Source organism: Protopterus annectens, chromosome 1.part1 (genome assembly GCF_019279795.1).
Source record: "Protopterus annectens isolate FY-2018-M chromosome 1.part1, PAN1.0, whole genome shotgun sequence".
NCBI lineage: Eukaryota > Metazoa > Chordata > Ceratodontiformes > Protopteridae > Protopterus > Protopterus annectens.
The window spans coordinates 990,986,638-991,013,345 of NC_056726.1; the positions used below are offsets into that span (position 1 = coordinate 990,986,638).

At 37.2% G+C, this 26,708-nt stretch overlaps 1 protein-coding gene across 1 annotated transcript in view; it reads left to right on the top strand.

Moving 5' to 3' along the window:
• Window positions 1–2,288: 2,288 nt before the first annotated feature.
• The window catches only part of LOC122808463 (suppressor of cytokine signaling 3-like), a 368,328-nt gene continuing 343,908 nt past the window's right edge, over window positions 2,289–26,708 (top strand). The window contains exon 1 of the mRNA XM_044079426.1: window positions 2,289–2,535. The gene's annotated coding sequence lies outside the window, so the exon portion shown is untranslated. The remainder of the gene's footprint in view (window positions 2,536–26,708) is intronic.

Below are 26,708 nucleotides of genomic sequence, written 5' to 3' on the forward strand. Positions count from 1 at the left end.
CATAAAGAAACTGAAGGGTTCTTGCCTAAGTCTGAAGCAAAATGTAACCTGAACTCTTAACAGTTCAAAAGTCCTGTATGTATATTCTCTATTGCTTAAATATCTGGACTTACTTCTACTAGTTTAAAAAATTACTGTCAGTGACCTTCCTAGCCACAAATGCAAAATAAGTAAAAATGACAACGAATGCATGAAGCAAATTAATACCTCTTTGACTCTAGTTTTTATTTGTTTATATTTCGCCATGCTGGCCATCTGCACTGGTTATACATTTACAGCACTAGACTTACAAACAATACACATAGAACAATTGTAATGAAATGTTATTTAGTTATTCAATGATTATAAACCAGGTAGGAGGGCTGAACCTAGGACCAATTTCAGCCTCGACCGTGTTTTTGCACAATCACGGTCGTTATAATTACGCCACCGTTTTAAGGCAAAACTCCTAAAACATTTTCAGCATACAGTCCGAAAAAGTACAAGTGTGAATCAAATCACTCTGAGCATTTAATTTGATAGACAAGTACACCGTTTTGTTACAGAGCGTAGCACAAGTAATAGAAAAGAAGGTATATTTGTAATGTTAGGTTTTCTATTCATGTATTTAGAAAACTGAGAGTCTTACCCCACCCCCACCCCATAACTCTCACCCCCTCAGAGACAAATCGGACAAATCCCGAAAAAATCAGAGAAATCAAGGACACTTTTAAATAAAACTTCAGATATTAACGGAGTAAGAGAATGTGTAAATTAATATACAAGTTCTGCAGTAAAAGACGTCTGTAACTCTTAATTATTTCATTGTTTGTCGAGTGAGATTCGCCACTTTTTCTCCAAAAGTCACCAGTTTTACGTGGGATTAAAGAGAGATAGGGTTGCCAGTTAGCATCTTTTTAAATGTCCAAAGTGGGATATTTTTGGCAGAAATGTGACATTTTGCAGGACAAAACATATTCACTGTCGACCCGTGCAAAGGACAATGCTTTACCTTTTTGCCAAAAAAGCTTATTATCGTAGCATTTGAGTTACCTATGTCATGTTATATAACATTAGGTATTTCAAAGACAAAATACCTGTTTTATGCAACTATTACAGAAAACATAGGAAATACTTTTGTCCTAAAATATCAGGACATATGGCATTTTTAATTTTTTCGCAGGACACAAATCCCAGAGAGGGACAGGAGGTAATCCTAAAGACAGAGCTATGAGGAATCCCCCCCCCCCCCCCCCATGTTCAGGATATTAGGTAAGGCAATGTTTCATGACTCCACACCAAGTTCTGTGCTACTTGTATTGTTGCCAGAGGTGGCCACAACAAAAGCTCTGCCGCATATTTCACAACCCTATCATAGGGTCCCTATGCAATTTGAATTTTTTTAAATGAATAAAGAGAATTAAAAAAAAAAAACTCTGCCGCATGCCTGTCACTTCTCTTGAGAGAGAGAGAAGTTGCTATTGTAACCAAAGTTCAGTAACTTTGTTACTGTATTTCCCTGTTCATTTCTGATCAGTAGTCATTCTGATATGTGCAACAGCACGTGTGAGTACAGAAGTCAGCAGCACCCTGCTCGGGTCACAGCAGTTAAGGGACAAAGGATATGTTCCAGGAAAAAAGTGATTCTGTAAACAGAGTGCACATACAGCTATCGGTTCTAGTACTGCAGCTGCCAGCTAAGCAAGGGTCACCACACGTCACACTGATGGGTGCATAATGTACACCAAATTTTACTCATATATGTTTGCATGAGAGAGCGAAAGTGCGGGGTGCAAAGCACGATTTCACTTTTAACGCGTTTAATTAAAATATAGAGGTACTTTCATTAAACCCTCCAGTCCATCTGGATGCTAACAAGCTCTCGCCCAAGTGATGCCACCTCCAAGAGGTAAGGAACACCGTTCAGCTCTCACCATTTCCAGTTAGCTGCGCTGCCTGAAGTAAAACATTTTTTTTAATTCTTCAGTGTTTCAACACCCCGCTGTCACACTGAGGCCCTCCCTCTACCTTTAATGACATTTCCGACACCCTCTGCAGCTGAGAGGCCCTCCCCTTACCAGAAGCTGCAGCCAGCCCATCAGTCGTATAATTTCCAGGAATCAACCCAAAGGAGTGGGGGTGGGGAGAGGGCGGGGAGAAGGCGGGGTAGCAGGGGCGGGCCCACCTCTGACAGCCAATCAGCACACCATAATTTCTATAGCTTTCCCAATCAGATTACCGGGAAAACTTTTTTTTTTTCCAAAAAACTTCTGTTCAGCAATGTTGTCAGCCTCCAATAGGGAGCCGAAAACAGGGTCCCCCTGTATTGTTTTTGCTGCTCTCCAGCTTTGCAAGACCTTTGTGGGGGCCAGCAACTCCTGGACTCAGCCCAGTGGAGTGTGCATCATTTTGTCTGTGCTCCTTGCCTTTCTGTTACATGTTTCCTTCCTGCCCAGTTTGAGGTCCTGAGCGTGGGTCCCTTAAGCTCCATAGGTAGTGCCTGAGGTCAAGAAAGGATTCGAGGCGCCACGGTACTTCACAGATAAAGTAGCAAAGGTAAGATTATTCAAATAATTATCTTACCGATGGCGAGAAAGGTAAAGGGCTGTGATCCTTTCTATGTTTTAGGCAGGTGCTAGCTTATGATTGGAACGAACACCTATGCAGAGCATCCCCCTCACCAAGATTTATTTTCCAAGTGCATAAACCCTGGAATGTCGAAGGTAGTGGAAAACGCTAATAAGGACCAAGTATTGTGCTTTGCTAGTTTTTTCCATTTCGATCTTTTGCAAGTGCAGCACATTGCATTATGGATTGGAAAGATGCGAGATCAATACCGGTTGGGGCTGAGAGATTTAGGAATCGGTTCTGCTATCGGTTAGGTATTTTGCATTGCATTGCCACCGACACAATTTCCTGGGTTGCTTTTTTGCACCCCAGGCGTCACAGTTTTCCGATTAAGCAGCTGATCAGAGCTGGGAAAGCAGGTTTTCCGAGTCAAGAGAATACTTTAAGCTAAAAAGAGTATTAGCAGTAATACTCCAAGTACGTCAAAGGAGGAACTTGGCACTGAATGATGGACAATGTCGCAGGTAATTAATGAGCCGGTGTCCCCTTAATAAAGCCCGGCCAAAGTTAATATTATGTTATTTGTACCTCCACATCGTTGTCTTAAAGTGGTACTTGTGATTAAACCTGGGCGGAATGTGTGTGTGTGTGTGTGTGTGTGTGTGTGTGTGTGTGTGTGTATATGTGTGTGTATATATATATATATAGAGAGAGAGAGAGATTCACGGGCAGTCAGTCCTGTAGCAGGGGGTTTGCTCACGAAGTTAACTGTCCTTTTGCACTGCAGCTTACGAACAGGGATTGTGCATCGATGTTTCTAGCATTAATATATACAGCATGGGTTAATAACCTGATCCGCAAATAGCACTTGTGTCGGGAAACTGATGTCTGAGTTTAACTGGTGAATGTGTTCTCTTCACGGGTGATTGTGCTGTTTACCATGTTCTTTAGTGTACTTTGCTGGAATGGTGCTTTATCTCCGTGTCCAAGATCCCATTTGAAATAAACCAGTACATGCTAAATCATAAAACTGCTAATAAGGCAGAATCCAATGTAGAGAGGTGTGTGTGTGTGTGTGTAATTCATATAAATCAGTAAAATGGGTCACTATCGGGTTAGAAATTTATAGACACACACACCATTGTGTCAAGAAGCAACATAAAGGCAGAGTGCAAAGTTCTGTACTGGGTTTATTTGTATGACCAACAGCAATGCAATGTTGTGAACTTAACATTAAAATTGCTGCATTTTACCTAATTTTTCATGCAGTTATCTATAAGTAGCCTTTATTCAGTTATTGCCACGTTTCAGAAAGGGGTCTATTGTTCTTTTAGTGGAAGGCAGAAAAGATGTTCATTTCTAAAATCACTTTCTATTCTTTTGTATTCTTTTATGTGTGCTGTGGGGAAGAGAGACCCAACCAGTTACTACCCTGTTTCTGCAGTGAGGGTGATTTCCTCCATGTGTTTAAGCATTCATTCATAATATTAAACTACATTGTTGGTTTATGCATAGGTGGCATATCAAAGTAATAGAATGATTTTCCACATATCTGATTCAGCTATTGATTGAATTCCCCAAGGCATATACTTCAAAGGGAAGATCTGATTTTGTTTTACTGAAAATGGATAGAAACATAGCCTGATATAAGTCTTAAGCAGACTTTGTTTTAGTCTGTGCAAGTTTTTAAGGTATTAATGTAAAGACTGTGTGGCAGAATTTGGTTCCTTCATCTTCTGTTGCAAAAAGCAATTTAAATGTATTATGTTCAAATAACATTTCCTGAATGGCCGTACTGCACTATCTACTAAATAGTCAATGACATTTTTCAACATTTGAGTACATCTGCTAACATGTGAATGCTTTAATTTATTATTAGATATGGCTTACTGTAGTCCATGAATAAGGACAGAGACTATGTAAAGAAAGAAACATCTCAAGGGTACTTTAAAATGAGCACAGCATGAAGAAATAAACTGTTTTGCCGTTCTTTTTTAACTCTGTTATAGTTGTATTGGGGTGTAAAAGTGTCATTTTTCTTGTTAAGACAATGAAAATAAGAGTGGATTTCATGGAAACATCACAATATCAACTTATTGCAAGGGTTTATGGGGGGTTGCAGCAGTCTAAACCAGTTGATGGTTATTGTGTGGGTGATTCTAGATGTCATTCTTGTTTGGCATAATCTGCTTGTAGCATTGCAGTCAGCAGGTATCTGGTAAAGTAAGGCCTGTTACAGACAGTAGCCAAAGTTTGGAAAGCAACAAAGGTGGAAAAGATGATACCTTTACTTTACAGCACTAGGAAAATGGACAATATCCAGGAAAACAGTTGTGAGTTTTAGTCATATTAACCCATGTTCGGTGTTTTTCATTATATGTGACTGAGAATTCTTAGCTGTGTGAATGCCATATACCCCATGAGTAACTGCTATGTAGTTTGTCATTACTAAACAGACACTTGTTTAAATGTTATTTTGTTTCTATTGTTAGGTTTTAGTTTTGTGGAAGGAAGACTTAATTGATGGGATTCATTACTGTTACTAATTACACAACAGGTGAATATGTGCTGTATGCTAACTGCTGTTTGTTGTAACAAAAGACGTCTTTGTGTATATTTCATGTTATACTACTATAATATGTAGAAGTGTATAGAATGATTCATTGTACTTTGTTGTACAAGAAGTTTTGTGGAGTAAATCTCATCATATTTGAGAAATATAGTATAGCACAAGATACCTCACCCCTCCTAACCTCCTCACTACCCCCACTTCCCCTAACCTTTCTCTCCCATAACTCTATTTATTACAGTACTTTTTTTCCACCTTTATTTCTCTCTGACCGTTTTACTCCCTTCTATGCCTTACACATTGTAGGCATTTGGAATCCACCCAAAATCTGAATTCTCATCATCCCAGGTTTTTTAGAACCGATTATTATTTTGTTCTATAAAGTTACACTGATACTACTAATGCTACATCAACTTGATTTTTGTTAATGTTAGAGTAGTGCAATATACTTAGAGGTGTGTAATACCTTGAACTAACTTCTGATGTTCCTGCTCTTATAGTAATTACTTTGTATTAATTCATTTTGATTTTTGTTCTTTTGTTTTCTTTTATATGTCTGTACATGGAGTTTTTCACCCCTGGCCTCCATTGAAAAAGGGCTTGTCTTGGCCCAATGGACTCTCCTGGTTAACAAACTGCAAATAAATAAATAAAATATAATTTATTACATTTTGCAGTTTGGTGTGAAAAACAGCAATATGGTATTGTTGACCCCCCCCCCCCACACACACACACACGTACCAAAATAGAAAATTCAAAGGCAACATAATTTGTATTCAGTTACTAAAATGAGTTCCAGAAGTATTAAAGTGATTGCATGCAGTGGCCATATAATTTTAGCAATCGAATCCTGTTTGCGACACTGCCATCATTTTAACCCTTCTTTGATTATATCCACATCTGTATGTGCTTATGGACAAAGCCTTAGTGCTTATTTGTATTTCAAATCATTCACATTCCACCAATAAAGAAGACGTTATGGATGATGCCTTGTACAGAATGGAATAGTGCTTTGTATTTCAATAATAACTTTTCCATTGATGGAATATATATATTTTTTTGAGGATCACCTAGTCATTACCAAGCAACACATGATTGCTCACAACCCCCCCCCCCCCCCCCCAGGAATATTAAGTGTGAGACATTTAAGCAGGCAATTAATATGAGTCGTGTTTCATAACTGCATCACTACTGGGTTTTGTATCATATTTTGACTTTTTCCAGAGGATATTTTATTAAACAATAGCATACATTCTTGGGGTGCCTTATTATTACTATACAATGGTTCATTTCTAAACATAATGTTGTCATTCAACTAGACACATTGGTATTATTGCTTATTGTGCAATAGTGCAGCTGTTCTGTGGCTGATTAATTAATCAGATCTCTTAAATTCACATAGCCACTGCATAATTTGGCATGTGCACTAATGAGAAAGACAGGAGTATTTTTCATGTGGAATTCAGGTGCCACATGGCTTCTCACTTGCCACTGAAAGCTGTTGCTATGCCCATGCTCATATCATTCATTGGTAATTCTTTGGCCTCTCGCATCATTTGATGTTTCTTGTTGTTATGGATGTTATTATTTAGTAGCTGTCTGTGCTAGAATTTGTGATAACACTCCTTGTTAAGTCAAACTAAAATGTGGTGAGATTATTTGTCAGACTAGCCCAGCATAAGGTTTTATCATGATACGTTTGTGCCTTTGTTCATCAGCAGTAGACCAGTTTGTTATACCACCTGCACCTCACATGATATGTGTCTTCGTGTCTATGTTAGAAAACCGAAAAGACTTTGGCATGAACGCTCACATGAGTGAAAATGCTGGGAATCGAAACTGTGATTGTGGGGTCGTGTCTTCTGATTACTTTGTTTAATCTGAGTTTAATTTGCCACTGTATTGTATGCACTTTGAGTGTGATTTTTTTACCTTAATTTGTTTTGCGGTGGTACTATTGCACATTTCGTTTCAGTCTTACTGTCTTTCGCATCCACTGTAATGTCTCTGTGTGTGTGCATGTGGCTCATCATTAAAAAGTGAAGTAAAAAAATGACAAGACATTTGAGTTTCAGACTTTATTCCTTTCAGAAAATTGATGCTAATGCAAATCTTGTTATTCTATCAACTTTCTAAGATTGTAAGAGCAATACTTAAAAAATTGTCCCTGTTTTTGGACCTTTGTCCGGCTTTTATTTATGGCAATGTCCAGATTTCTGGCTCTGAGAAGTTGAGAGGTGTGCCTTAGGGGCCCACTTGTTTAGTTTTCTGCATTAGAGGGAAGCATCACAATAATAGTGTTTCACGTTAAAACTATTAAGGTACAGAGTCCGATGTAATGCCATCTTTAATACTCAAATTAAAGCAAGTGCTTCTAAATTGTATGTATTGTTAGAACATCTAAGAGATGATGAGCATTTTTTCCAATACCAGTTTGTCTTTTTTTTTTTCTATTTCTATTTGATAATCTTTTTTTTTAGACTATTGTCTTGTCTTATTCCTCAATTAGGCCATTTTCTAAGTGGTTTGTTCTGCTGAAGGTCACAGTGGTAGCAAGTATACACCAGACTTCCCTATCCCCACCCCCACTCACAAATAAGCATCCCTAGTTTATCCAGTGAGATCCTTTGGTGCTCCTAGACAAAACACGTAATCTCTTAACAAAAAAAAAAAAAATGCCAACCAACTGCTGTCCATTACAGTAATTTATTTTGGTCAAATGTAATCTCTTAGTCATGCCAGGGTCTACCCTGAGACCCCCTTCTTGTGACTGGTGCATTTCCTATGAAAGGCACACTGGGTATGTCCACTGGCTGCCCAAACCACCTCAACTGACAATCTGCAAAGACCATTATAGTACTCGGAGATCCCTTCATATTGCCAAGATCCTCACTGGCTCATGGACCGTGAGCTCAACAACCCTATGAAGAAACCTTGTGTCTCAGCTTGTATCTGCAATCTCATTCTTTCAATCACCATGCAAAGCTCACAGCCATTGAGGAGGATGCAATCATAGGCTGACTAAAAAATTGTGAACATCATCCTGTCTCTCAGCTGTCATGTCACCATCCCATTCTGGTACAATGATTTCAGTATAGCTACCACTACACCCATTATCTGGTCAGCCTTCCAGTCCCCTCCACCCTTGCTCGGGAACAAGATTGGAGGTACATAAACCTACCCTTCTTGATGTAGCTGCACTCCTTATACCTGCAGAGCAGAATCCTCTCTTTTCTAGAAGAGAACCAGGACTTCTGAGCGGGAGGTACTGATTTCCATTTCAGCTGTTTCATTGTAAGCTGTCAGCTGCTCCAGGATATTTGGGAGATCACAGTCGCATGAGGTTAGGAGGACAATAATATCAGTTGCTCAGCAGGTTGTCTGTAATGGTGGGAACATTAGAAGGCTGTGAGTTCTATTCCCATACTATATGCTTAAATTAATGTTCTATTACTGATGGAGAAGTACTGCATAGGCAACATGCCATACCCTGGAGTTGCTGCCCTATGGATGAGATGTTAAATTGAAGTTTATTCAGCCAGTATTACTGGTAGCCTAACTAGATATAAAATACCCCATGGTACTTATAAAAAAGACTGCGGGGAGTAGAGAATTATTTCCCTGCTATCCGGGGAGTAGAGAATTTCCCTGCCATCCATGCCAAAGTAATCTTCAAAAGTAGGTTATGCCTAATGGAATTGGCCAGGTAAACATTCGTACATAATAAGTATAAACTGCACACAGTAGACACAGAAATCTCATGTCTCCAAACCTTACACTGTCAGAACCTCTGCTGTACCTTTATTTCCTATCTTTGAAAAGTGAGACAAGACATATTCTTGAGAGAGTCTAAACATATTCAGCTTAAAGTTAATAATGTGGATACCCACTCGTAACTGTATAACTATAAAGGACTGAAGGCAAATCACAGTGGCCCTGGGAGAACCCGCTCTTCTATCATCTCCAATAAGCCATTCTGAGGTACACAGTAATGTACATTCTCCAGGTCCACTAAACATACATGGACCACACTGGCAAACTTCCATAGCCTCTGCAATCTCTCTCTCTATCTCTCTGTGTATATGTATGTATGTATGTGTGTGTGTGTATAGATATATATATATATATATATATATATATATATATATATATATATATAAAATAAATTTGATTCACTTTTCCATTGCCCACACAATAACCCATGTTACTTCCCCTGAAACTGGATGCTCAGCTATCACATGACATCTGTTCTAGTATCCTCACATACACCTTTTTTATATGCTGAGGAATGTGACCCTTCTGTAGTAGGAACATATAATGCTGAGGATAATAGGGAAATTTTACTTCTTAATAATTTTAATCTCTGGAGATTCATTCTTGCGGTCAATTATCCATACACAGAAGTATAATATCCTGGTCATGTTTAAACTAAACTATATATATATATATATATATATATATATATATATATATATATATATATTTATTTATTTTTTTTTTTTTATGTTTTCCTTCAGTTTGGAAAAAAGAAAGGGAGCAGAGCTTTTCTTAGTTACATAAAATACTTCCAGTTTGCACCTCTTCTTTCTTTGTGATTTTTAGTTTGTTAAAAAAATAGTCTATATATATATATATATATATATATATATATATATATATATATATATATATGTGTGTGTGTGTATGCATGCATTTTAATCTGAATTGGAGGTAGTAAGTAGTATTGATTTCCGTTGGCATATGTACTTTGTTATGAGCTAGTCTGATGCATGCTTGAGTCCAATACATCATTATATTCTCCTGCCTCCCTTGGCAGGGTAGCCTTCCAAACCATTTGATTAAGACAGGATAACGTAACAAAGCTCTTCATTTACTTGATTCTTCCCATGTAACAAGGGCCCTCCATTTTGATATTGCAGAGTTCAGTAGTATCCTCCTTTTTATTTAAAACACTTCTATGCTATCATTCAATCCTTCATTTTAGAAGTAGTTTACCCTATGATACTCATTTTCAAGTGAACACAGCCACTAGCCAGCCAGCCATTGTTATCAAAGGGAAGTTATTTTGGGATTTAAATTATATAGTCAGTTTTTACCCACTGGTATTAAGTTCTTGGCTTTGATGCACAGTGCTAATTAGCATGGGTGGAGGTATATACAGGGTGTGGGCAATTCTAATAAACAGTATTCTGACATGAAGGTCAAAATAGCACTGCATGTAGAGCAGTGAATGACTGTGGTGACTTGAAGATGAGGAACCCTATGAAATAAGGTACATGCATTATGGAAATGATGATGCCCAAAATGGTGGACTGATTCAGAAACGTATACAATGAGCATGTTGCACTGCAGTGCGTATCTGTACTGGATACTGAGATTCATGGTTTACAGAAATTTATAGAATGAGCATGTTGCACTACAGTGCATATCTGTACTGGATACTGAGATTCATATACAATGAGCATGTTACACTGCAGTGTGTATCTGTACTGAGATTGATGGTTTACATGCTGAGAGTAAAGCTGTATGTAATGGTAGTAGTAATACAGCATCATTGATTAGTAACTGCCATCAGAGGCAGTAGTACAGCTGTGTCATGTGTTAGTAACTGTATCATGTCTTACTAACTGCCATCAGAGGCAGTAGTAGGACTGTATTGTGTGTTAGTCACTGCCATTAGAGCAGTCACTGCCATTAGAGCAGTACTTAGGGTTTGTCATGTGTTAGTAACTGCCATCAGAGGCAGTAGTTATGGCTGTGTCATGTGTTAGTAACTGTATTGTTACTAACTGCCATCAGAGGCAGTAGTTAGGACAGTATTGTGTTAGTAACTGCCATCAGAGGCAGTAGTTAGGGCAGTATCATGTGTTAATAACTGCCATCAGAGGCAGTAGTAGTAGAACTGTATTATGTTAGCAGTAGGAGGACTGTATTATGTGTTACTAACTGCCATCAGAGGAAGTAGTAGAGCTGTATCATGTGTTAGTAACTGCAATCGGAGGCAGTGCCCACAATGTTGCATGTCACAGTCATCCATGGCAATGCAGGATGTGCAGAGACCACCTGACATGTCACCGGCTCACTGTACTATTGGTTACCTTGTTCTCACTACACCTCTGTTGACATTCCTTTGCTTGGACTGTCAGTGCTGTTCAATGACACCACCTGACATGTCACTGGCTCACTGTACTATTGGTTACCTTGTTCTCACTACACCTCTGTTGACAGTCCTTTGCTCGGACTGTCAGTGCTGTTCAATGACACCACCTGCCATGTCACCAGCTCACTGTACTATTGGTTACCTTGTTCTCACTACACCTCTGACAGTCCTTTGCTCAGACCGTCCGTGCTGTTCAATGACACCACCTGACATGTCACCGGCTCACTGTACTATTGGTTACCTTATTCTCACTACACCTCTGTTGACAGTCCTTTGCTCGGACCGTCAGTGCTGTTCAATGACACCACCTGACATGTCGCCGGCTCACTGTACTGTTGGTTACCTTGTTCTCACTGCACCTCTGTTGGCAGTCCTTTGCTTGGACTGTCAGTGCTGTTCAACGCCTAACGAAACTCATTATCTCTGTGGTTCTCTGCGGAGTGACCTATCTCTGTGGTTCTCTGCGCAGTGACCCATCTCTGTGGTTCTCTGCGCAGTGACCTCCTTGAGAAATATTTTCTGTAAATCTTGGATCTTCTCTCCTGATAGGCTTAGCCCTTGGATTAAAATCACTAGATATTAAAAAACTAGTACACAACATCCGTTTGCTTTTTTTTTTTTTTTTTTTTTTTTTTTTTTTTTTTTGAGTTGTGTATACTTCATGTAAGTTATTTCATGCTTTTAAACAAAGTCCATGTTTATTTCTATTTAAAATGCACGTATAGAGAATGTTACTTAGTACAGATTGTGATTTGTTTATGTGTAGTTGGAGTAGCACAAAGGCTTTAAGAATAACATAAATTAAATAAATACAGTGTTGAATAAAGGGCAGCTACTCTAATTTATATAGCAAACAAACCAATCAGAACAATCCAGTTAATAATAAAAGACTTAAAGGCACAGAAATATATATATAAAAAAATCCAAACAATATGATACTTAAAACCAATAACTTACAGCTCAATGGGGGAATGTGCGTGCACATAATAGAAGTTTCAGTGAAACTGCGTCATTAATACCTGGTAACCTGCCTGCATTAAAATATAAAATCCATCTCTGTTCTACCAGTTCCTTCCTATTCCTAATGTCTCCATCTCTGATATTATCCCTTATAATTTCTAGGACAAAAAAAATTTAACTCATGTTGGTATCCATGTACCTTAACATGTCGTGCCAACGCATTACTCTCCTTCTTCCTAATCTCCCTCAGATATTCCATAGTACGTTCTCTTAGGGAACAATTAATTTTCCCATTTCCAAGCCCTTTATCTAAGCTGGCCTTAGAACTATCAAGACTGGAAACCTTCCTGATCTCAACTGGTAGTGCATTCCATAGTTTATCAGCTCTGAACCAGTACAGTAAATGGAGTTTTCACAAAAACGTGTTCCTAGTGCCGTACATATAATGACACCTTTTCATACCAAGAGTGCTTAACTTAGCTGCAGTGTTCATACTTTTTTATACATTTCTGTAAGATTACAAATCAACATATACCATGTAGAAAACAGGGACAGATGTTCCAGTCAATCCTTATAGTTTAATTGATTAACTCAGCTTCTTTTTTAGTAAAATACGTGTATTTTTCCAGCCTAATTATCTGAGAATGGTTGTCGACACAAGCAGCACCATAATATTATATTCAATATTGGGCCATATAAATTTTCCTCAAATATAAGAACCAGTACATTTTCATCCCGACTTGAGAAACTAGTTTGTGTATCCCTAATGACTGTTTAACACTTCTTGATAACCCACATAATTGTCACAACTAAGTTGATTATCAACAATTATTCCCAAGTGTCTAACGCTGTCATTATTTCTTAGGATTACATTATCCAGGGCATATGAAAAGCAAGAATTTAAAACAACCAAACTGTAGTACCTTGGATTTACAGACCGTAAATTTCATATTCTTCCTTGGTGCAAAAGCAAAAAATCCAAGACCTGGAAATGCAGGGATGAACTAAAACAGTTTGGTCCTCTCTCCCTAAACCATAGATTTAACTTTAGAGTTATAGATGTGAAATATAGGAATAAAAGGGGCGGTGATTTAAATAATGAATTAGAAGTAAGTCAGTATTCTTGAATAACACTCTGGCTACCTATTTTGAAGAAGAGACAAATGTTTTTAAAATAAAAATGTTTATAAAGTAAATGTTTTGAAATTATATATGTATATATATTTTTTGGATTACATTATTTTATGTATATGCACTTTTTACTATATATTTTTTATTGTTACATTTCCATATAACTTCAATTGAGTTTATCCCTGCCATTAGGTTTGAGTGGACTGTGTCATATGATAGTAAGTGAATATTTAAATGCCCATCTTACTTTATGTGATACACACTGATGAAGGGAGTATCCTGAAAACTTTGAGTTGATTTGGAATAAACTGCTTTTAGTTCATTCCTGCAGTTCCAGGTCATGGATTTTTTGCTTTTGGATTTATTCTGTTTTTCCTTCACCTGATTAAACTATGTGCTGTTCCTGTTTTGCTTATATTCTTTCTTAGTGCCAAACTAGCTGACAAATACCCTTATGGGATGTCTTGATCTTTTACTGATCACAACTAGCTTTCTATCATCAGCAAACTTGCAAAGATGTTCCGATAGATCAGAAAGTCAGACATAAATATATTAAACAGGAGCCCAAGCACTGAATCCTGAGTTTCAGCAACTAAATTCATGGGATTAAATGTAGTAATTCACCCATAAAGAGCTGAAAGGAGACCTAGCAGATTCTGCTGTGTATATCGCTTGTGGAAAGAGGAAGCTAAGGTGGGGATGTGTTGTTAGTGTGAAAGAAAGTTATTTTCTTAAGGTGCACATCACGTGCGATTGGCATTGATAGTCATGTGTTCAGTGAACAATTCTATACAGTGCATCAGGCAGGGAAGCAAATCAACTGGTCAAAAGCCGTTTCTGCAATTTTCAGTTTTTGTGATCCTTCATTAATTTACTACCAGGAGGATTTCCCAATTCTTCTAAAGTGTATTTATAATAGAGCTGATTATGTTAGCAGAAGTGGTGTGGGCCCACAACCTTTTAGTATGCACGTATGTCTGTTCAGATTATGAGGACTGTAAATTACATCTTCATTAGCATGAAAGTGAAAGTATGACTATTAGGAGTAATAATAATATGTAATTAACTAGGTAGACCCACTGGACACACACTCCCTTTTCAGGGTGACCCAGGAGCAATGTCTGTTTAAATTACTTGCTCAAAGTCACACAGTATGCATATTAGGGCTGAGAAAAGTGAATCCCATATCACAGGAACTGCAGACTAAGTATATATTTCTTCCATTTTCCCCACCTCAATAAACAATATAAGTTGCAAAGGTGTCTAGGCACATCCCCTCTTTTTTGGTGAGGGCTGCACTCTCTGATAAGTGTTCTATTAACATTATAATAATTTATTTTCCAATTGCACTGTCTTTTTTAACTTTTTTTTATTATTACAGGACTTGAAATTTTGAACCTTGCAGTTCTGATGGGGGGGGTCAGCACAGGGGGGGCACTGCCAACTCCCACAAGATAAAGATCACTTTACAGGTTTTAACAAACCTCAGTTTTTTTAACTCATAGTACATCTGGAGAACAGCTGTGAAATAACTCTAGATTCATATCATGTGTAGTGGGGTAGCTGAAGTGATGCAGCGCAGTTACCCAAAAGAGGAAAAAATAAATGTCCTGTATGCAGCAGTGTTTAAACTTGCAGGTTATACATTGGGAATTGCAGTGTACTACTGAATTTTAAAACTGCTGTCCCCTGCGTAGTCAGTCAGACTGTACCCACTACATGCATGCAAGTTAGGCCTAAATACAGTAAGGGAACTTTCACAATCATTGGTTAAATACAGTGCACCTCTTGTGTACATCTTAAGTTAAGCTATGCATAGTAGCCCTGCCAAACTCCACATGGCCAAAGTTCTTAGAAAATTGACAGTCTGGTCCTTAAAAACATCACCACCCAAAGATACAACCTCTGCCCTATCCTGTCATACCTATTACACTTTTTCAAGTCCAGTGGTGGCATAAATGCCCACTCAAGGGATATCTCTTTTTCAGCATAAATAGAATATGGGCATGTATCACAGAGAATTCTGTTTCTGTGGAACTGTCTTCTACTCCATGTGAAGCAAAGTATGTCTCTTAACCTAGTCAAACATAATTTGGACAAATGAATGGGGAACTGCAGATTTACTCCAGTTTAGCATCATTGTACCTTATGGATAGAGGCAACATGTAAATGCCCCAACGTATCCATTTTTCTGCCCATCTGTGGGTTATTTGTACACCAATATTAGGGCTAAAAACTACCATTGGAATGTAAGACTTAAGTTTCTTAAGAGCTTCACAGATCAAAAGCTAGTAAGTACCTATGATTGATTCCTGTTTTGTCACAGTTACATATTCTTTGATGGCCATGTCAATGTTCAAATGTAAAATCTGATGCATACATCATTAGGAACACTTGAGAGGAGGTAAGTCCCCATCCTTGACCTCCCAGTTTCCGGTTTTCTCATTATAGTCTCCTATCCTCTTACTCTGGCTTTCCTAGGATGTTTTCTTTGAACAACAACAGTGTAAGCAAATGTAAACCTGGAGCGTACAAAAAACAATAGCTTATTTCCGATTGCACACATATTCACATAGTAGAGAAATGTTTTACCAGAAGTATTGTACCTATTGGTTAAACCACTTGCTGTACCGTATACACATTAGACACAGAGTCGCTTTCATATAAAATACAATTTATAGCTCTGCTGCATAGTGTAGCATTGTAGTTGTTCAGATATGATCTCTCAGTATGCAAACACTAGAACTGCAGTGTGTTTACTAACAGGAAGCACATGTTCAAAGGCACTTTGAATAGTTAAAGGACTGTGTGATCAGTGTTTTATAACTGTGGCAGTAGCAGCAGCTCTGCAGGTAAATCATTGATCGGTAAGCTTACTGCTGCTAGCTTTCCTCATCTGCCGCTGAGAGTAGCAAGAGTCGACTGTTTCCAGGAACTGCTCTGCACTCTCCACTTCTGCTGGTAACACACCAGGAGCAGAAACACATCATTCCTTCCTCAGTGGCCCCTCGAGGCAGCTTGCTGAGTTTTATGTTTTTTTTTTTTTTTTTTTTTTTTTTAACATATAACTGTGTACATGCCAGGAAATGGTTTCTATATGGTGACGATATGCATCGAATGAAATATACATTTTATATATAAAAAGTCAGAAAATGGAAAAACAAAGAACATGTGTTTTTACTTCTTTATCTGCAGACTTGGATGTCTGATTAGCAAGTAAATGCAAAGTATTCTAAATGAAATAAGCATTTTTTTTCAAGAGACAAAATATGTGTCCCAATATAAACAATACAACTTATCCTGGCTAATATGAAGTGACTAGTAGCATAATGTGAATTACAGTTCACAATACGCCTGTGGCCAGGGTCATGGTGGACTGACCAACAAGCAAAGAAAGAAAGAAAGAAAGAAACCAATTCATTAATTTCCCTTATCTGAGTTACCAGTACTACATTTCAGTCCAATGTGTTCATTATAGTATATCTGGACCTGCTGCCCCCTCCCCCCAAAGGAAGAAATAATGATGATAATAATAATAATAATTAAAAAAACAGGAACATTTAAAAACTAATATGTTTTATTCTACTGAGTATTCCTACTGTGTGTAATAAATTATGAGATTCTTTTGTCTTCTGTGTTTAGTGATGATATGGCAATTAGAGAACTGTGGCTTTCCATATTTCTTCCAAAGAAGTACACAAGTAAACCAGAAGGTCTGCTTTCAGACTTATGATGCAGTTGTGCTGATTTGTGCATTCAGTGTTGCATGCTAATTGCTAAACAATGCATACCAGGTCAAACAGTAAAAACAAAATATGATTATAATGCAAGAGAACTTCTGAATAACCTTTTGTCTTATGTCATCATTTTCCTCATAAAGCTACACTTATTAAAACACAGTGTATTAAATTCAAAATGTGCATTAAATTCAAAATGTGCGAGTGCCTGTGTTTTGTGCATGTTTGAGATTTACTGGCAGTCACCAATCAGGAAATAACTAAATATAAAAGTTCAGTGGTTAGATTTAAATTAAACCACAAACCAGAAAAATGGCAAACTGCAAGTTTGTTTAGTATATAAACTGAGGAAAAGCATTTTCTAAAGGAAAATTACTCTTAAGCAATAGTGTTTTCTCTCAAACATACTTTCATAAATAATTACATTCTGTAATCTTAGCAGTTTGTGATCAGGAAGGTGGCAGCACAGAAAATATTAATTAGGATGGTGTACACTTTAGACAAGAGTTTTAATTCCAGATTTAAAATATATGAGAACAAATGTCCTGGCAATTAAAGACAGTATTCGTTACGACAGGTAGCTCGCTGTGTTTGCAAAGTAAAGTGACCGATAACATCAACTGCAGCATTTAATCCATAAATTTGTAATCTAACTCCTGGAGTTTATAGGTATTTTGAAAAATAGCAGACAGCTGACCATTGACAGAAGGCAGTCCAACATGAAATATCTTCGTCTGGAAAATAGCACAGAAGCATTTTAGCAGGAAAATAAGCATTTGGACGTTTTGACTAAAATGGGATTGCATAGAAAATAACTTTAATGAAAATGTGTCATTATGTAGTAATAATGTGAACTTTTTGTAAAAAATAGCAGAGCCCTTTCAGCAGATGCAACAGAAATGTTCAAATTTCATTAGAAAGGTAATTTGTACTACAACCCAGAACCTAATAGTATAAATGTCAGCATTGTACTTCTAAAGCAATGCTGTGACAATAAAGACTTTATTGAAAATATAATAATATGACGTAAAAGTGACAAATGGAAAAAGTGGCTTTATCAATGTCTAGTAGACAGCTTTTTGTAGTCACTATTTATTTCCATAAAAATGCCATTTTTTCTGTATTTGTTGTCGGGGAGCAGTTTTTACAGAGTGAAAGCTGGTATATGTTAAGCCTCTTCATAGGAACTTTGTTTTCTTTTAATAGCATTCCATAAAGCAAAACAGTATGAAAAGACACCCTTAAATGCTGGTGAATGTAGATAATGCTTGTACAGTAATTTATTTGATCACATTCCAAAAACTAGCAACATATAATTGGCAAAATAAATCTGTTATCTGTAATCAATTACATTTTTCAGTTTACTGTTTTGAGTGAATAGAACAAAACGAATTGTAAAAACCTAAGCTATGAGCATCACCAAAACCCTGCAGCATATAAAACATGCAATATTTAATACAAAAATAAATAAAAGCGTTTCAGCATGCAGAAAAAATTTTAAACATTGTACAGCATTATTTTCTGTCAGTACCACAACAGCTTTATGGACTTCATGCTTTTCAAGTATCAAACATGACAAGAAAAAAACTTTAGCTGTTCCCTGCTTATTCTTCAGCTAACAATACACAAAAACTCACCAAAGTTATTTTCTGTTAGACTGTGTTCAGATATCACATTTATATATAAAATTCCGCAACTGGGAGAGCCAAAAGGCATATACTGAAATGTGATTACAAACAGATTCTGCCATTTTTAGAATTAGAATTCATAGTTCTGACATAATCAAACTTGAACCAAAGGAATTGTGTAGTTTTAATTAGATATGGATTAAATATCTGACTTTGAAATTTAACATACTGCATGCCTTTGAAAAAGTGCTACATTTCCTTAATAATAATAATGCTTTTGAATCCATGTATAAACATTTCAACTTGGCAAGGCTGTATCTGTTCATAGGTTAGTACTAGGCTAACTGTCCTTGCGAGACATTGTAAGCCTAGCCAGTTATCCCTTGTGAGACGCAAACCCTGTACCTTGTGTTTGTAAGACAACCATCTTGACCATTAGGCCACCCTCCCCCCTGTTTATATTTTGAAGTACTAAACTTTAGCAAGCAAAATTTGAGTTTTACATTTCTAGCCAGTCTGCACATTTCATATTTAACTAAGCCTGTTTTGTTAATTAACACTTACACGATACTTCAGTACACTTAATACTAAGCCTGTTTTGTTAATTAACACTTACACGATACTTCAGTACACTTAATACTAAGCCTGTTTTGTTAATTAACACTTACATGATACTTCAGTACACTTAATACTTTTTCTATCGAAAACTTCTCAAAATAAGTACAAATGGCTAAGGCAATGCTTTTGAATCTTGTATAACAGTAGTAATAATAATAATAATAGTTTAATTTCTGTAACACAGCAATACTAGTACAGAATGTATTGTTTTCTTTCTTGAAGGGTACCACTACAGTTTAGATTTTGGTGTAATTTTCTTATCGTTCTAATTATTTGCAAATATAAAGGGCTGTATTAGGCGGTATTATTCTTTCTGGTCTTGTTCTTTCAGGATATGCTTAATGTTCTATATGTGTACTGCAAAAATGAAAGAAAATATAAATTCCATAATGTGAACATCGTTGGCTATCATTATTAAACAAATAGGTGAGAGTATATTTACTACATAAGTTGTAAGTTGCAATTTTACATGAATGGGTTTGGTGTTTCTTATTGGTAATATTAGTGCTTTTGTTATGAAAGAGGGCAGACCTGTCACTTTCATTGGCTACAGGTACTCTGGATGTTCCACACGTAACCAGCAGTATGCAGATAGAAGTTTAACATTGAAACTGTCAAGCCTCAGACAGGAAACATCTAATAACTGGGTATGACAGGAAGGCAGTACTCTAGTTACACCACTGTAAGCAGCAAAAAAAATCTGTTAGACAATTATCTAATGAGCTCTGCTGTTTAGTAAAGTAAGAAATAGAAGCATAATAATGTAACACAGCATGCTTAATTAGCATAACACCATTATCACTTGTGCTATAGAAGAATAGAACATAGGAATGTACAGTTGCAGTTTTCTACAAAACAATTGCAAAGTAGTGGTATAGTAGCATAGTAACATTGTTGTTCTTCTTCTTCTTTCGGCTTTTCCCGGTTAGGGGTCGTCACAGCGGAACTCCGGTCCGCTAATGATTGGCCGTAGATTTTTACGGGTGTCGAGGTACCTGCTGGATGCCCAACCTTCAGCGAAGGCACGCCCATTCTACGCATGTCTTTTCGAACACCACTCGACAGTGGGGAGGACATGCAGACTCCGCACAGAAGGCGCTCCAGCCGAGAATCGAACGGGAGAACCTCTTGCTGTGAGGCAACAACGCTAGTAACATTGTATGTAGTCTAATGTGTTTGCCTTAGAGTAATAAGGCGAAAGGAGCAATGACATTATCAAATAAATAATGATCTAAACAGTTGTTCTCATTAAGATATTTACTACATTAACCCAATGACTTTTTTTCCACTGTACAGGTCCACACCTTCTGCCCCATCTGGGTGTCTTCTTACAGTAATGTTTCCACATACTTAACTTTCCAGATTCGTTATTCTTACTGGGCACTTCTGTAGGTATGGATGGGGGGACTGGTAGGGTAGTCCAACCCCTGAAACATGTTCAGCATGGACAGTGGCACTGCTGAGAGAGGGGGGTGCTTCGTTTTGGACCTTATCTGGGCATTGTTTGATAGTGTTCCCCAGCACCCCTCCATTTGCACGTCATACCAGTGAAGAATGAGGATATTTCCATACATGCCCCCTCCACAGCTCATCCATAAGTACCTTTGCTGTTGTTGGGTGCAGCTGCATTTCGCCCAGCCTACCCTGGACCTAAACTTACCCTCATAGCTCTCCTCTCTCCCTAATTTTGACTCGTGTTCTTATCTTGTCCCTTGTAAATTTTTTTTTCATTTTGATTTTGTTAAGTTTCTGTGAATTATAGTTGAGTTAGTCAATAATGCTTGTCATTGAGTTCTATAGTTATTTTTCAGAAAATGCATGTTAATGCAAAACCTGTTCTGGTATTTTGTTTAAGTATATTAGAGTAATATTTAAAAAAAAAATAACTATTCCTGAATTGTGGCATTAGCCCAGAATTAGCAAAAATTTTTGCTAGGTTTACTTACCACATCACCTCGTTCTTCCTCATGATAAGGGAGGGCCCTTAGGTGCATTTCTGATTACTCACCTTTGTATACACTTTGGCTGACCAGTAGCAATAGCATTTTTATAGGAAAATAAAACACTGAAAACTAAAAAAAGTCACTTAGTGGTAGCAGTGCTTGCTTAAACAAATTATGGCAGGATTTTTTTTTTTTAGTGTAGTAACAATATGGCATTTTTCTAAGTAGCCACTTCATTTAGAAAGCATCACAATAAACAATAGAATCTGCTTTGACTTGTGGTAGACAATATCTAGTTGTGAGAAATGTTAGAATTCTGGCCGTCGTACATTGTCAGTAGGGCATGATTTCTGTATTTACATACTAATGTATTTCTGTTAGTTTGTACTGTGTTGCATAACTTCACTGTGTTGTTTCCAAAAGACAGAATCGTTTCCTGCTTTAGGAGACATGGCTGATTTTAGTGACCAAATGCATGTAATGCAGTAGTTCTAGGCTGTAATTTGTCTCGATAAGAAAGATTGAGAGAGTAGCTGTTAAGACAACAGTCTTTGCCAAAAATTCCTCAGAAGTTCTAAACTTCTGCTGCTTTGTGTTACTAAAAGTAAAGACTTTCAAGGAATGTTACATTTTAGACAATGTGACTAACTCAGTCCGGGGCTAGAGTCAAACTTATTTTTAAGTTCATAAATAGTTGCTAGTCATGCAGGCAGGAGACCATTTATGAGCCCAACCCAATTTCCCAAGTACCTCAGAGCATTGCCTGATTAAGTGACTTGGTCAGTCAGAATCACACAGTAGACAAGTGGAGGCTGTGGGAATCAAACTCTGGAGTAGAGGAAGTAGCTCATAGCCTTAATCCTGTGCACTAACTACTAGACTAAGTGATACTTAAAATATTAAAAATGTATTTTATGTAGTACAGTGCATTTTGAGTATGCTTATTTCTGTACGCAGTGAAGTATAATAGCAAACTCGGCTGAATATCCAACGTTAGGCCGATAATCACCACTAGAGTTCCTGTGATATTAGCTTATCAAGCTGCAGTTTCAATGCAAGTAAGACATCAGGTTTGACTATATATCATTTACTGGGGCCGTGTACATGCTGCTGGAAAAAGGGAAAACATAGGAGAAAAATTTAAAAAAAAATACCCATCTGACAGTCTGCCTACCAATTTTCCATCATTCTTAAGCCAGTAAAATATATTGGAGCATCTTCTTTGCTTGGGGGGGGGGGGGTCCAGGAAGGGGCTGGAGTCTGTCATAGGACATGCTCTGTAGTACCATCAGTCTAGTTGGGGTGATGGAATGTCTGGACATTGGGTCTTGTTAGCGGCTGAACTGAGGTGGGTATTCTGCTTGGTGTGCCATGGATCCACATGGCACTGCTGATGTTTCTATAACCAAATCTTTGTATTTTTCATTTTCATAGCCAGGGCATGACCTGCATGCCTGAAGTGGTGCACATGTTAGGCAAGGTATGGTAAGGTTTCTAGGTCATTCTATGATAAATGCATCCATTAGCATAACATTTTCTAACACTGTTTTTCTGACTAAGAATCAGAATTAGGATTATCCGTGCTCCACAGCAACTGAGTCTCCACTTGGTCCCTGGCTAGGGTTGTCTTTTGTGTAGAGTTTTAATTTTCTCTCTCCATCAATTTCAAATGATGTCCCACTAAAGATTTTTCTCTGTCGGGGATAAACCACAGCTACCCACGAGTCTGAATTGGGAAAAGTAGGCATTGAAAATGTCTCCGTAGATAGATGACTGGATATCCGTTATCTTGAGACAAATGCCGTCTTTGTGTTCTGGATAAGTGACACAATATCCAGCCAGACTGCTTATTTAGACCGAATGTTTAGCATTTTGTTATTGTTACTGAATAAACCATAGTTTCTCAAATGAGTATGTCAATGTTTAGGTTATTTCTGATACTTGATGTTACCGCACTTATCTGGTCCATCCATTTAACTCATCTTCCCATACATTACTGTTCCGCTCCTTTTGTTATACTAAAACACTTCTATAATGGTCTTAGTTAATTTCTAAACAGTACTCTTATATCCATCCCCAAGTTTCACACAAGCACAATGTTTCAGTCTTGCATGCTGTGGCATTTTTAGCTTTATTACTCCTCCTCTTGAAATTTCGACCTGTAGCCTTGAAAAGTTGCTGCACAGAGGGTTGACCTAAAGTGTATTTGCACTCTGAATAATATAAAGAAATCTGAGAAGCCTGAATGAAAGGTAACTGCTGTTTTAATTGCTCATCAGACTTTACCCAGGCAAATGTCCTAACAGTTGCCTAGTTCATGTACACCCAGGCTTACCTAAGGTAGCCCTACCATGCCACAGTGTGGATAATTGTTTTAAGACTGCCAGTAAATGCTTTGTATAACCTGACCAAACTGCATAATTTACAGTAAAATCATAAAGTATTCGTTCCTGTTGCCCAGATTCAGAGTGTCTTCCTTATTTTAACATTTCCCTGTCTTATTATGGGATGTGATACTCTACAGAGTTTAATTTTTTTTCATTTTTATTTAGCATTTAGCTGAAGTCATTCTAAATTGCATTACCTTGCAAGTATGTTTGGATTTTTTTTCTTGCTTACGGCAAACCATCCATTTCTGTTTCATTGTGTTATGAATTAACCTAAATTAGTAACAGTAAGACTGACTTTTTAGTGATACTAGACCTTTTCACATCATTTATCTTAATACACTCTTCTAACTCAACATTTTCTGGAATAATTTGTCTTATGAGTCATAGCAGAGTGTTTCAACCTCAACAATTCTAAAAACACACATATTGTGACAGAGTGTTTTGCCTACATGGGGTTAACAGCTTTAAAAGATAGTTAATGATTTTCCTCTGGGGACAGTTTTCGTTTTGCCAGCTGTCACTTTCCACTAATGAAAATGCATGTGTTTCTTTTGTAGCTGCAGATGCTACAATGAGTTACCTTTATCATAAGAGATAAATAAATGTTTGATGCACAAAAATAAAAAAATAGTTGCTGGTGATGTTGTCTATTGGAAATGTTTGATGTGACTGTCCTTTGCTGGGAAGCAGGGCCGTGCCAAAGTACTGTTAAAATTCCAGTTAGAAAATGTTACCACGTAGCACACTTTACAATTTGCAGTGCAGTTTATTAATGTGCACTTCGTCTGTGTGTGTGTGTGTGTGTGTGTGTGTGTGTGTGTGTGTGTGTGTGTGTGTGTGTGTGTGTGTGTGTGTACTTAAATAAAATTATTAACTGGATAAGTGAACTGGTTCTAGGAATCTTTCCAACCACTACTCAGACCACGAGGCACATTATCAGTTAAGCAAATATAAGTTAGGATATATGTAACTTTACTATACAGGTAAATAAATGATATCTTAAAGATTATTCCTTTGCAAAAGTTTACAATAGAAAAGTACCAATACATTCAGCAGTACATTGTGATGAAGAAACAACATTAACTGACATGTTACCCTATATTCATTGTCAGCCGCCCTTCTATCTCTCAAAAAAGCTTTCACATACAGCCGTGACTTCATTTCAGTACTTCTTTCCATTGGTGTTAAAAAGAAAATTGTAAACTATGTACGGCTTCATTTGCAAAATGTGGCTTGTGTTTTATAATGTTCCCATAAACTCTTTAAGTGTAACTGTTTGCTGGTGTAAGAATACTGTTAATGCTCGATGCATTCACTCCACAGCATTGTGACATCCAGTTTGCATTGTTTGTTGATTGATGCCAGGCCTCAGAAAGTTGGTCTTTGTGAAATAACATTTTTCTGACGTGCCTGACTGTCAGAATATGGGGACGAGAGAGTTTTGCCTGGGACAACCATAAAGTAAAAGTAACAAGAGTAGATTAAAATGCATAGTTCTTTGTAAAACATTTTAAATGTCTCAATCCCATAGTCCAAGAATCCCTGGTTCTACTCTCTGGTATTTAACTGTGTGCTGAAATACTAGCGATGTCTCAGATGACTTATCTGCCCATAACTGTTTTATGTACTATGCTTCTACGCATTCAGAGCCTTTAAAGTCTTTTCTGGAAAATAGCAGCTAAAAAAATCCCAAACTGTTTTAGAATGTTTGTCTTTTTTGTACATTTTTTACATATTCATGTGTTAAGCAGGTAAGTGGAATGGCATTGAGGGCTTTTTCTGGGGCAGCCTGGGCTCAGTGGTGAGCAATTCAACAAAAGTGTATGAAAAAATAAGAGATGTATGGAAACAGATAATACAGTATGTCGTACTATAATGCACCGAGTAACATTTATTGATACGTACAAGACATAACGGTAACATTCCTAGATATATATACGTGCTTAGTTAGTTTTAATGAATTGAATGCTTACTTGTTGCCTTATGGCGAATCAATAGTAAAGAATACGTGAAAATGAGGAGAGCCCTGTTATCTCAGCAGAAATGTCTAGTGTCTCTAACGTGGAGCAGTATTAATTCTGTGTTAGTAGAAAGTCTCTTGAGTGCAGTTTGGAAGATTTATGCTGTTTGTTGCTGGCTTTCTTCCATAAAGAAATGGTCCTAGCAGGCTGACCTAGTTTTGCCAAATGCTTACCATACTTGAACCAAAAAGGTGGTCTCACAGTGGTGAGAACATCATGATTTTTTTTTTGTTTTGAGGTCACTGAAGGGGCTAATTTACAACCTGTTTTAATGATGATAGCGGGCATTGTGACAAGGAGGTACTGCTAGCACAACTAGCTGGAATTCTGTAAATAATTAAGTCATTTGTGAGCATCAATGTGATTCATAGAAGACGTTTGTGTTACAAACGTGTTAGAGCTTTATGTTATATAAGATGGTTTGTACAGACATGTGCTGAAGAGGTATTTTACAAAGTTCTATTTGAAATGTATCCACAGTGTAACCTACTGGAACAGAGCAGAAATGTATATACAATATTGTAACTGTTTAAATATATATATATATTTTAACAGGGGAAACTGGAATACAGAAGGTTAACTTGCAAAACTTCAGAAAAATAGCTGAAATTAACTTTATGGCTGGGCCATAAAAAAGATGTTATATTTTATTTTCAATTGCAGCAACAGACACAATGTCTGTGCTGAGAAATTTTCTTTATTGACTTGGAAGGGTTTTATTGTTTTATGACTTCCAGGATCTGCAAAGATCTGAGGTAAAGCCCTTCTGTATGTATTTTCGCAAGTAGATGCTAAATACTGCTAGCTTTCAGTAGTGGGGGTTTTACCTGGAATAGAGTCAGATGACAAGAAATTATGTCATTCTGCAAGCTATCCTAGTAATAATATTTGAGATATTAATTTAAGAACTCTCTAAGAAAGAGACTGTATTCTGTCTTTGACCTGACAACATCAAACTCCACTCATCACATCTGCCTTGCTGCTCTAATTAAGTGTACTAGGGT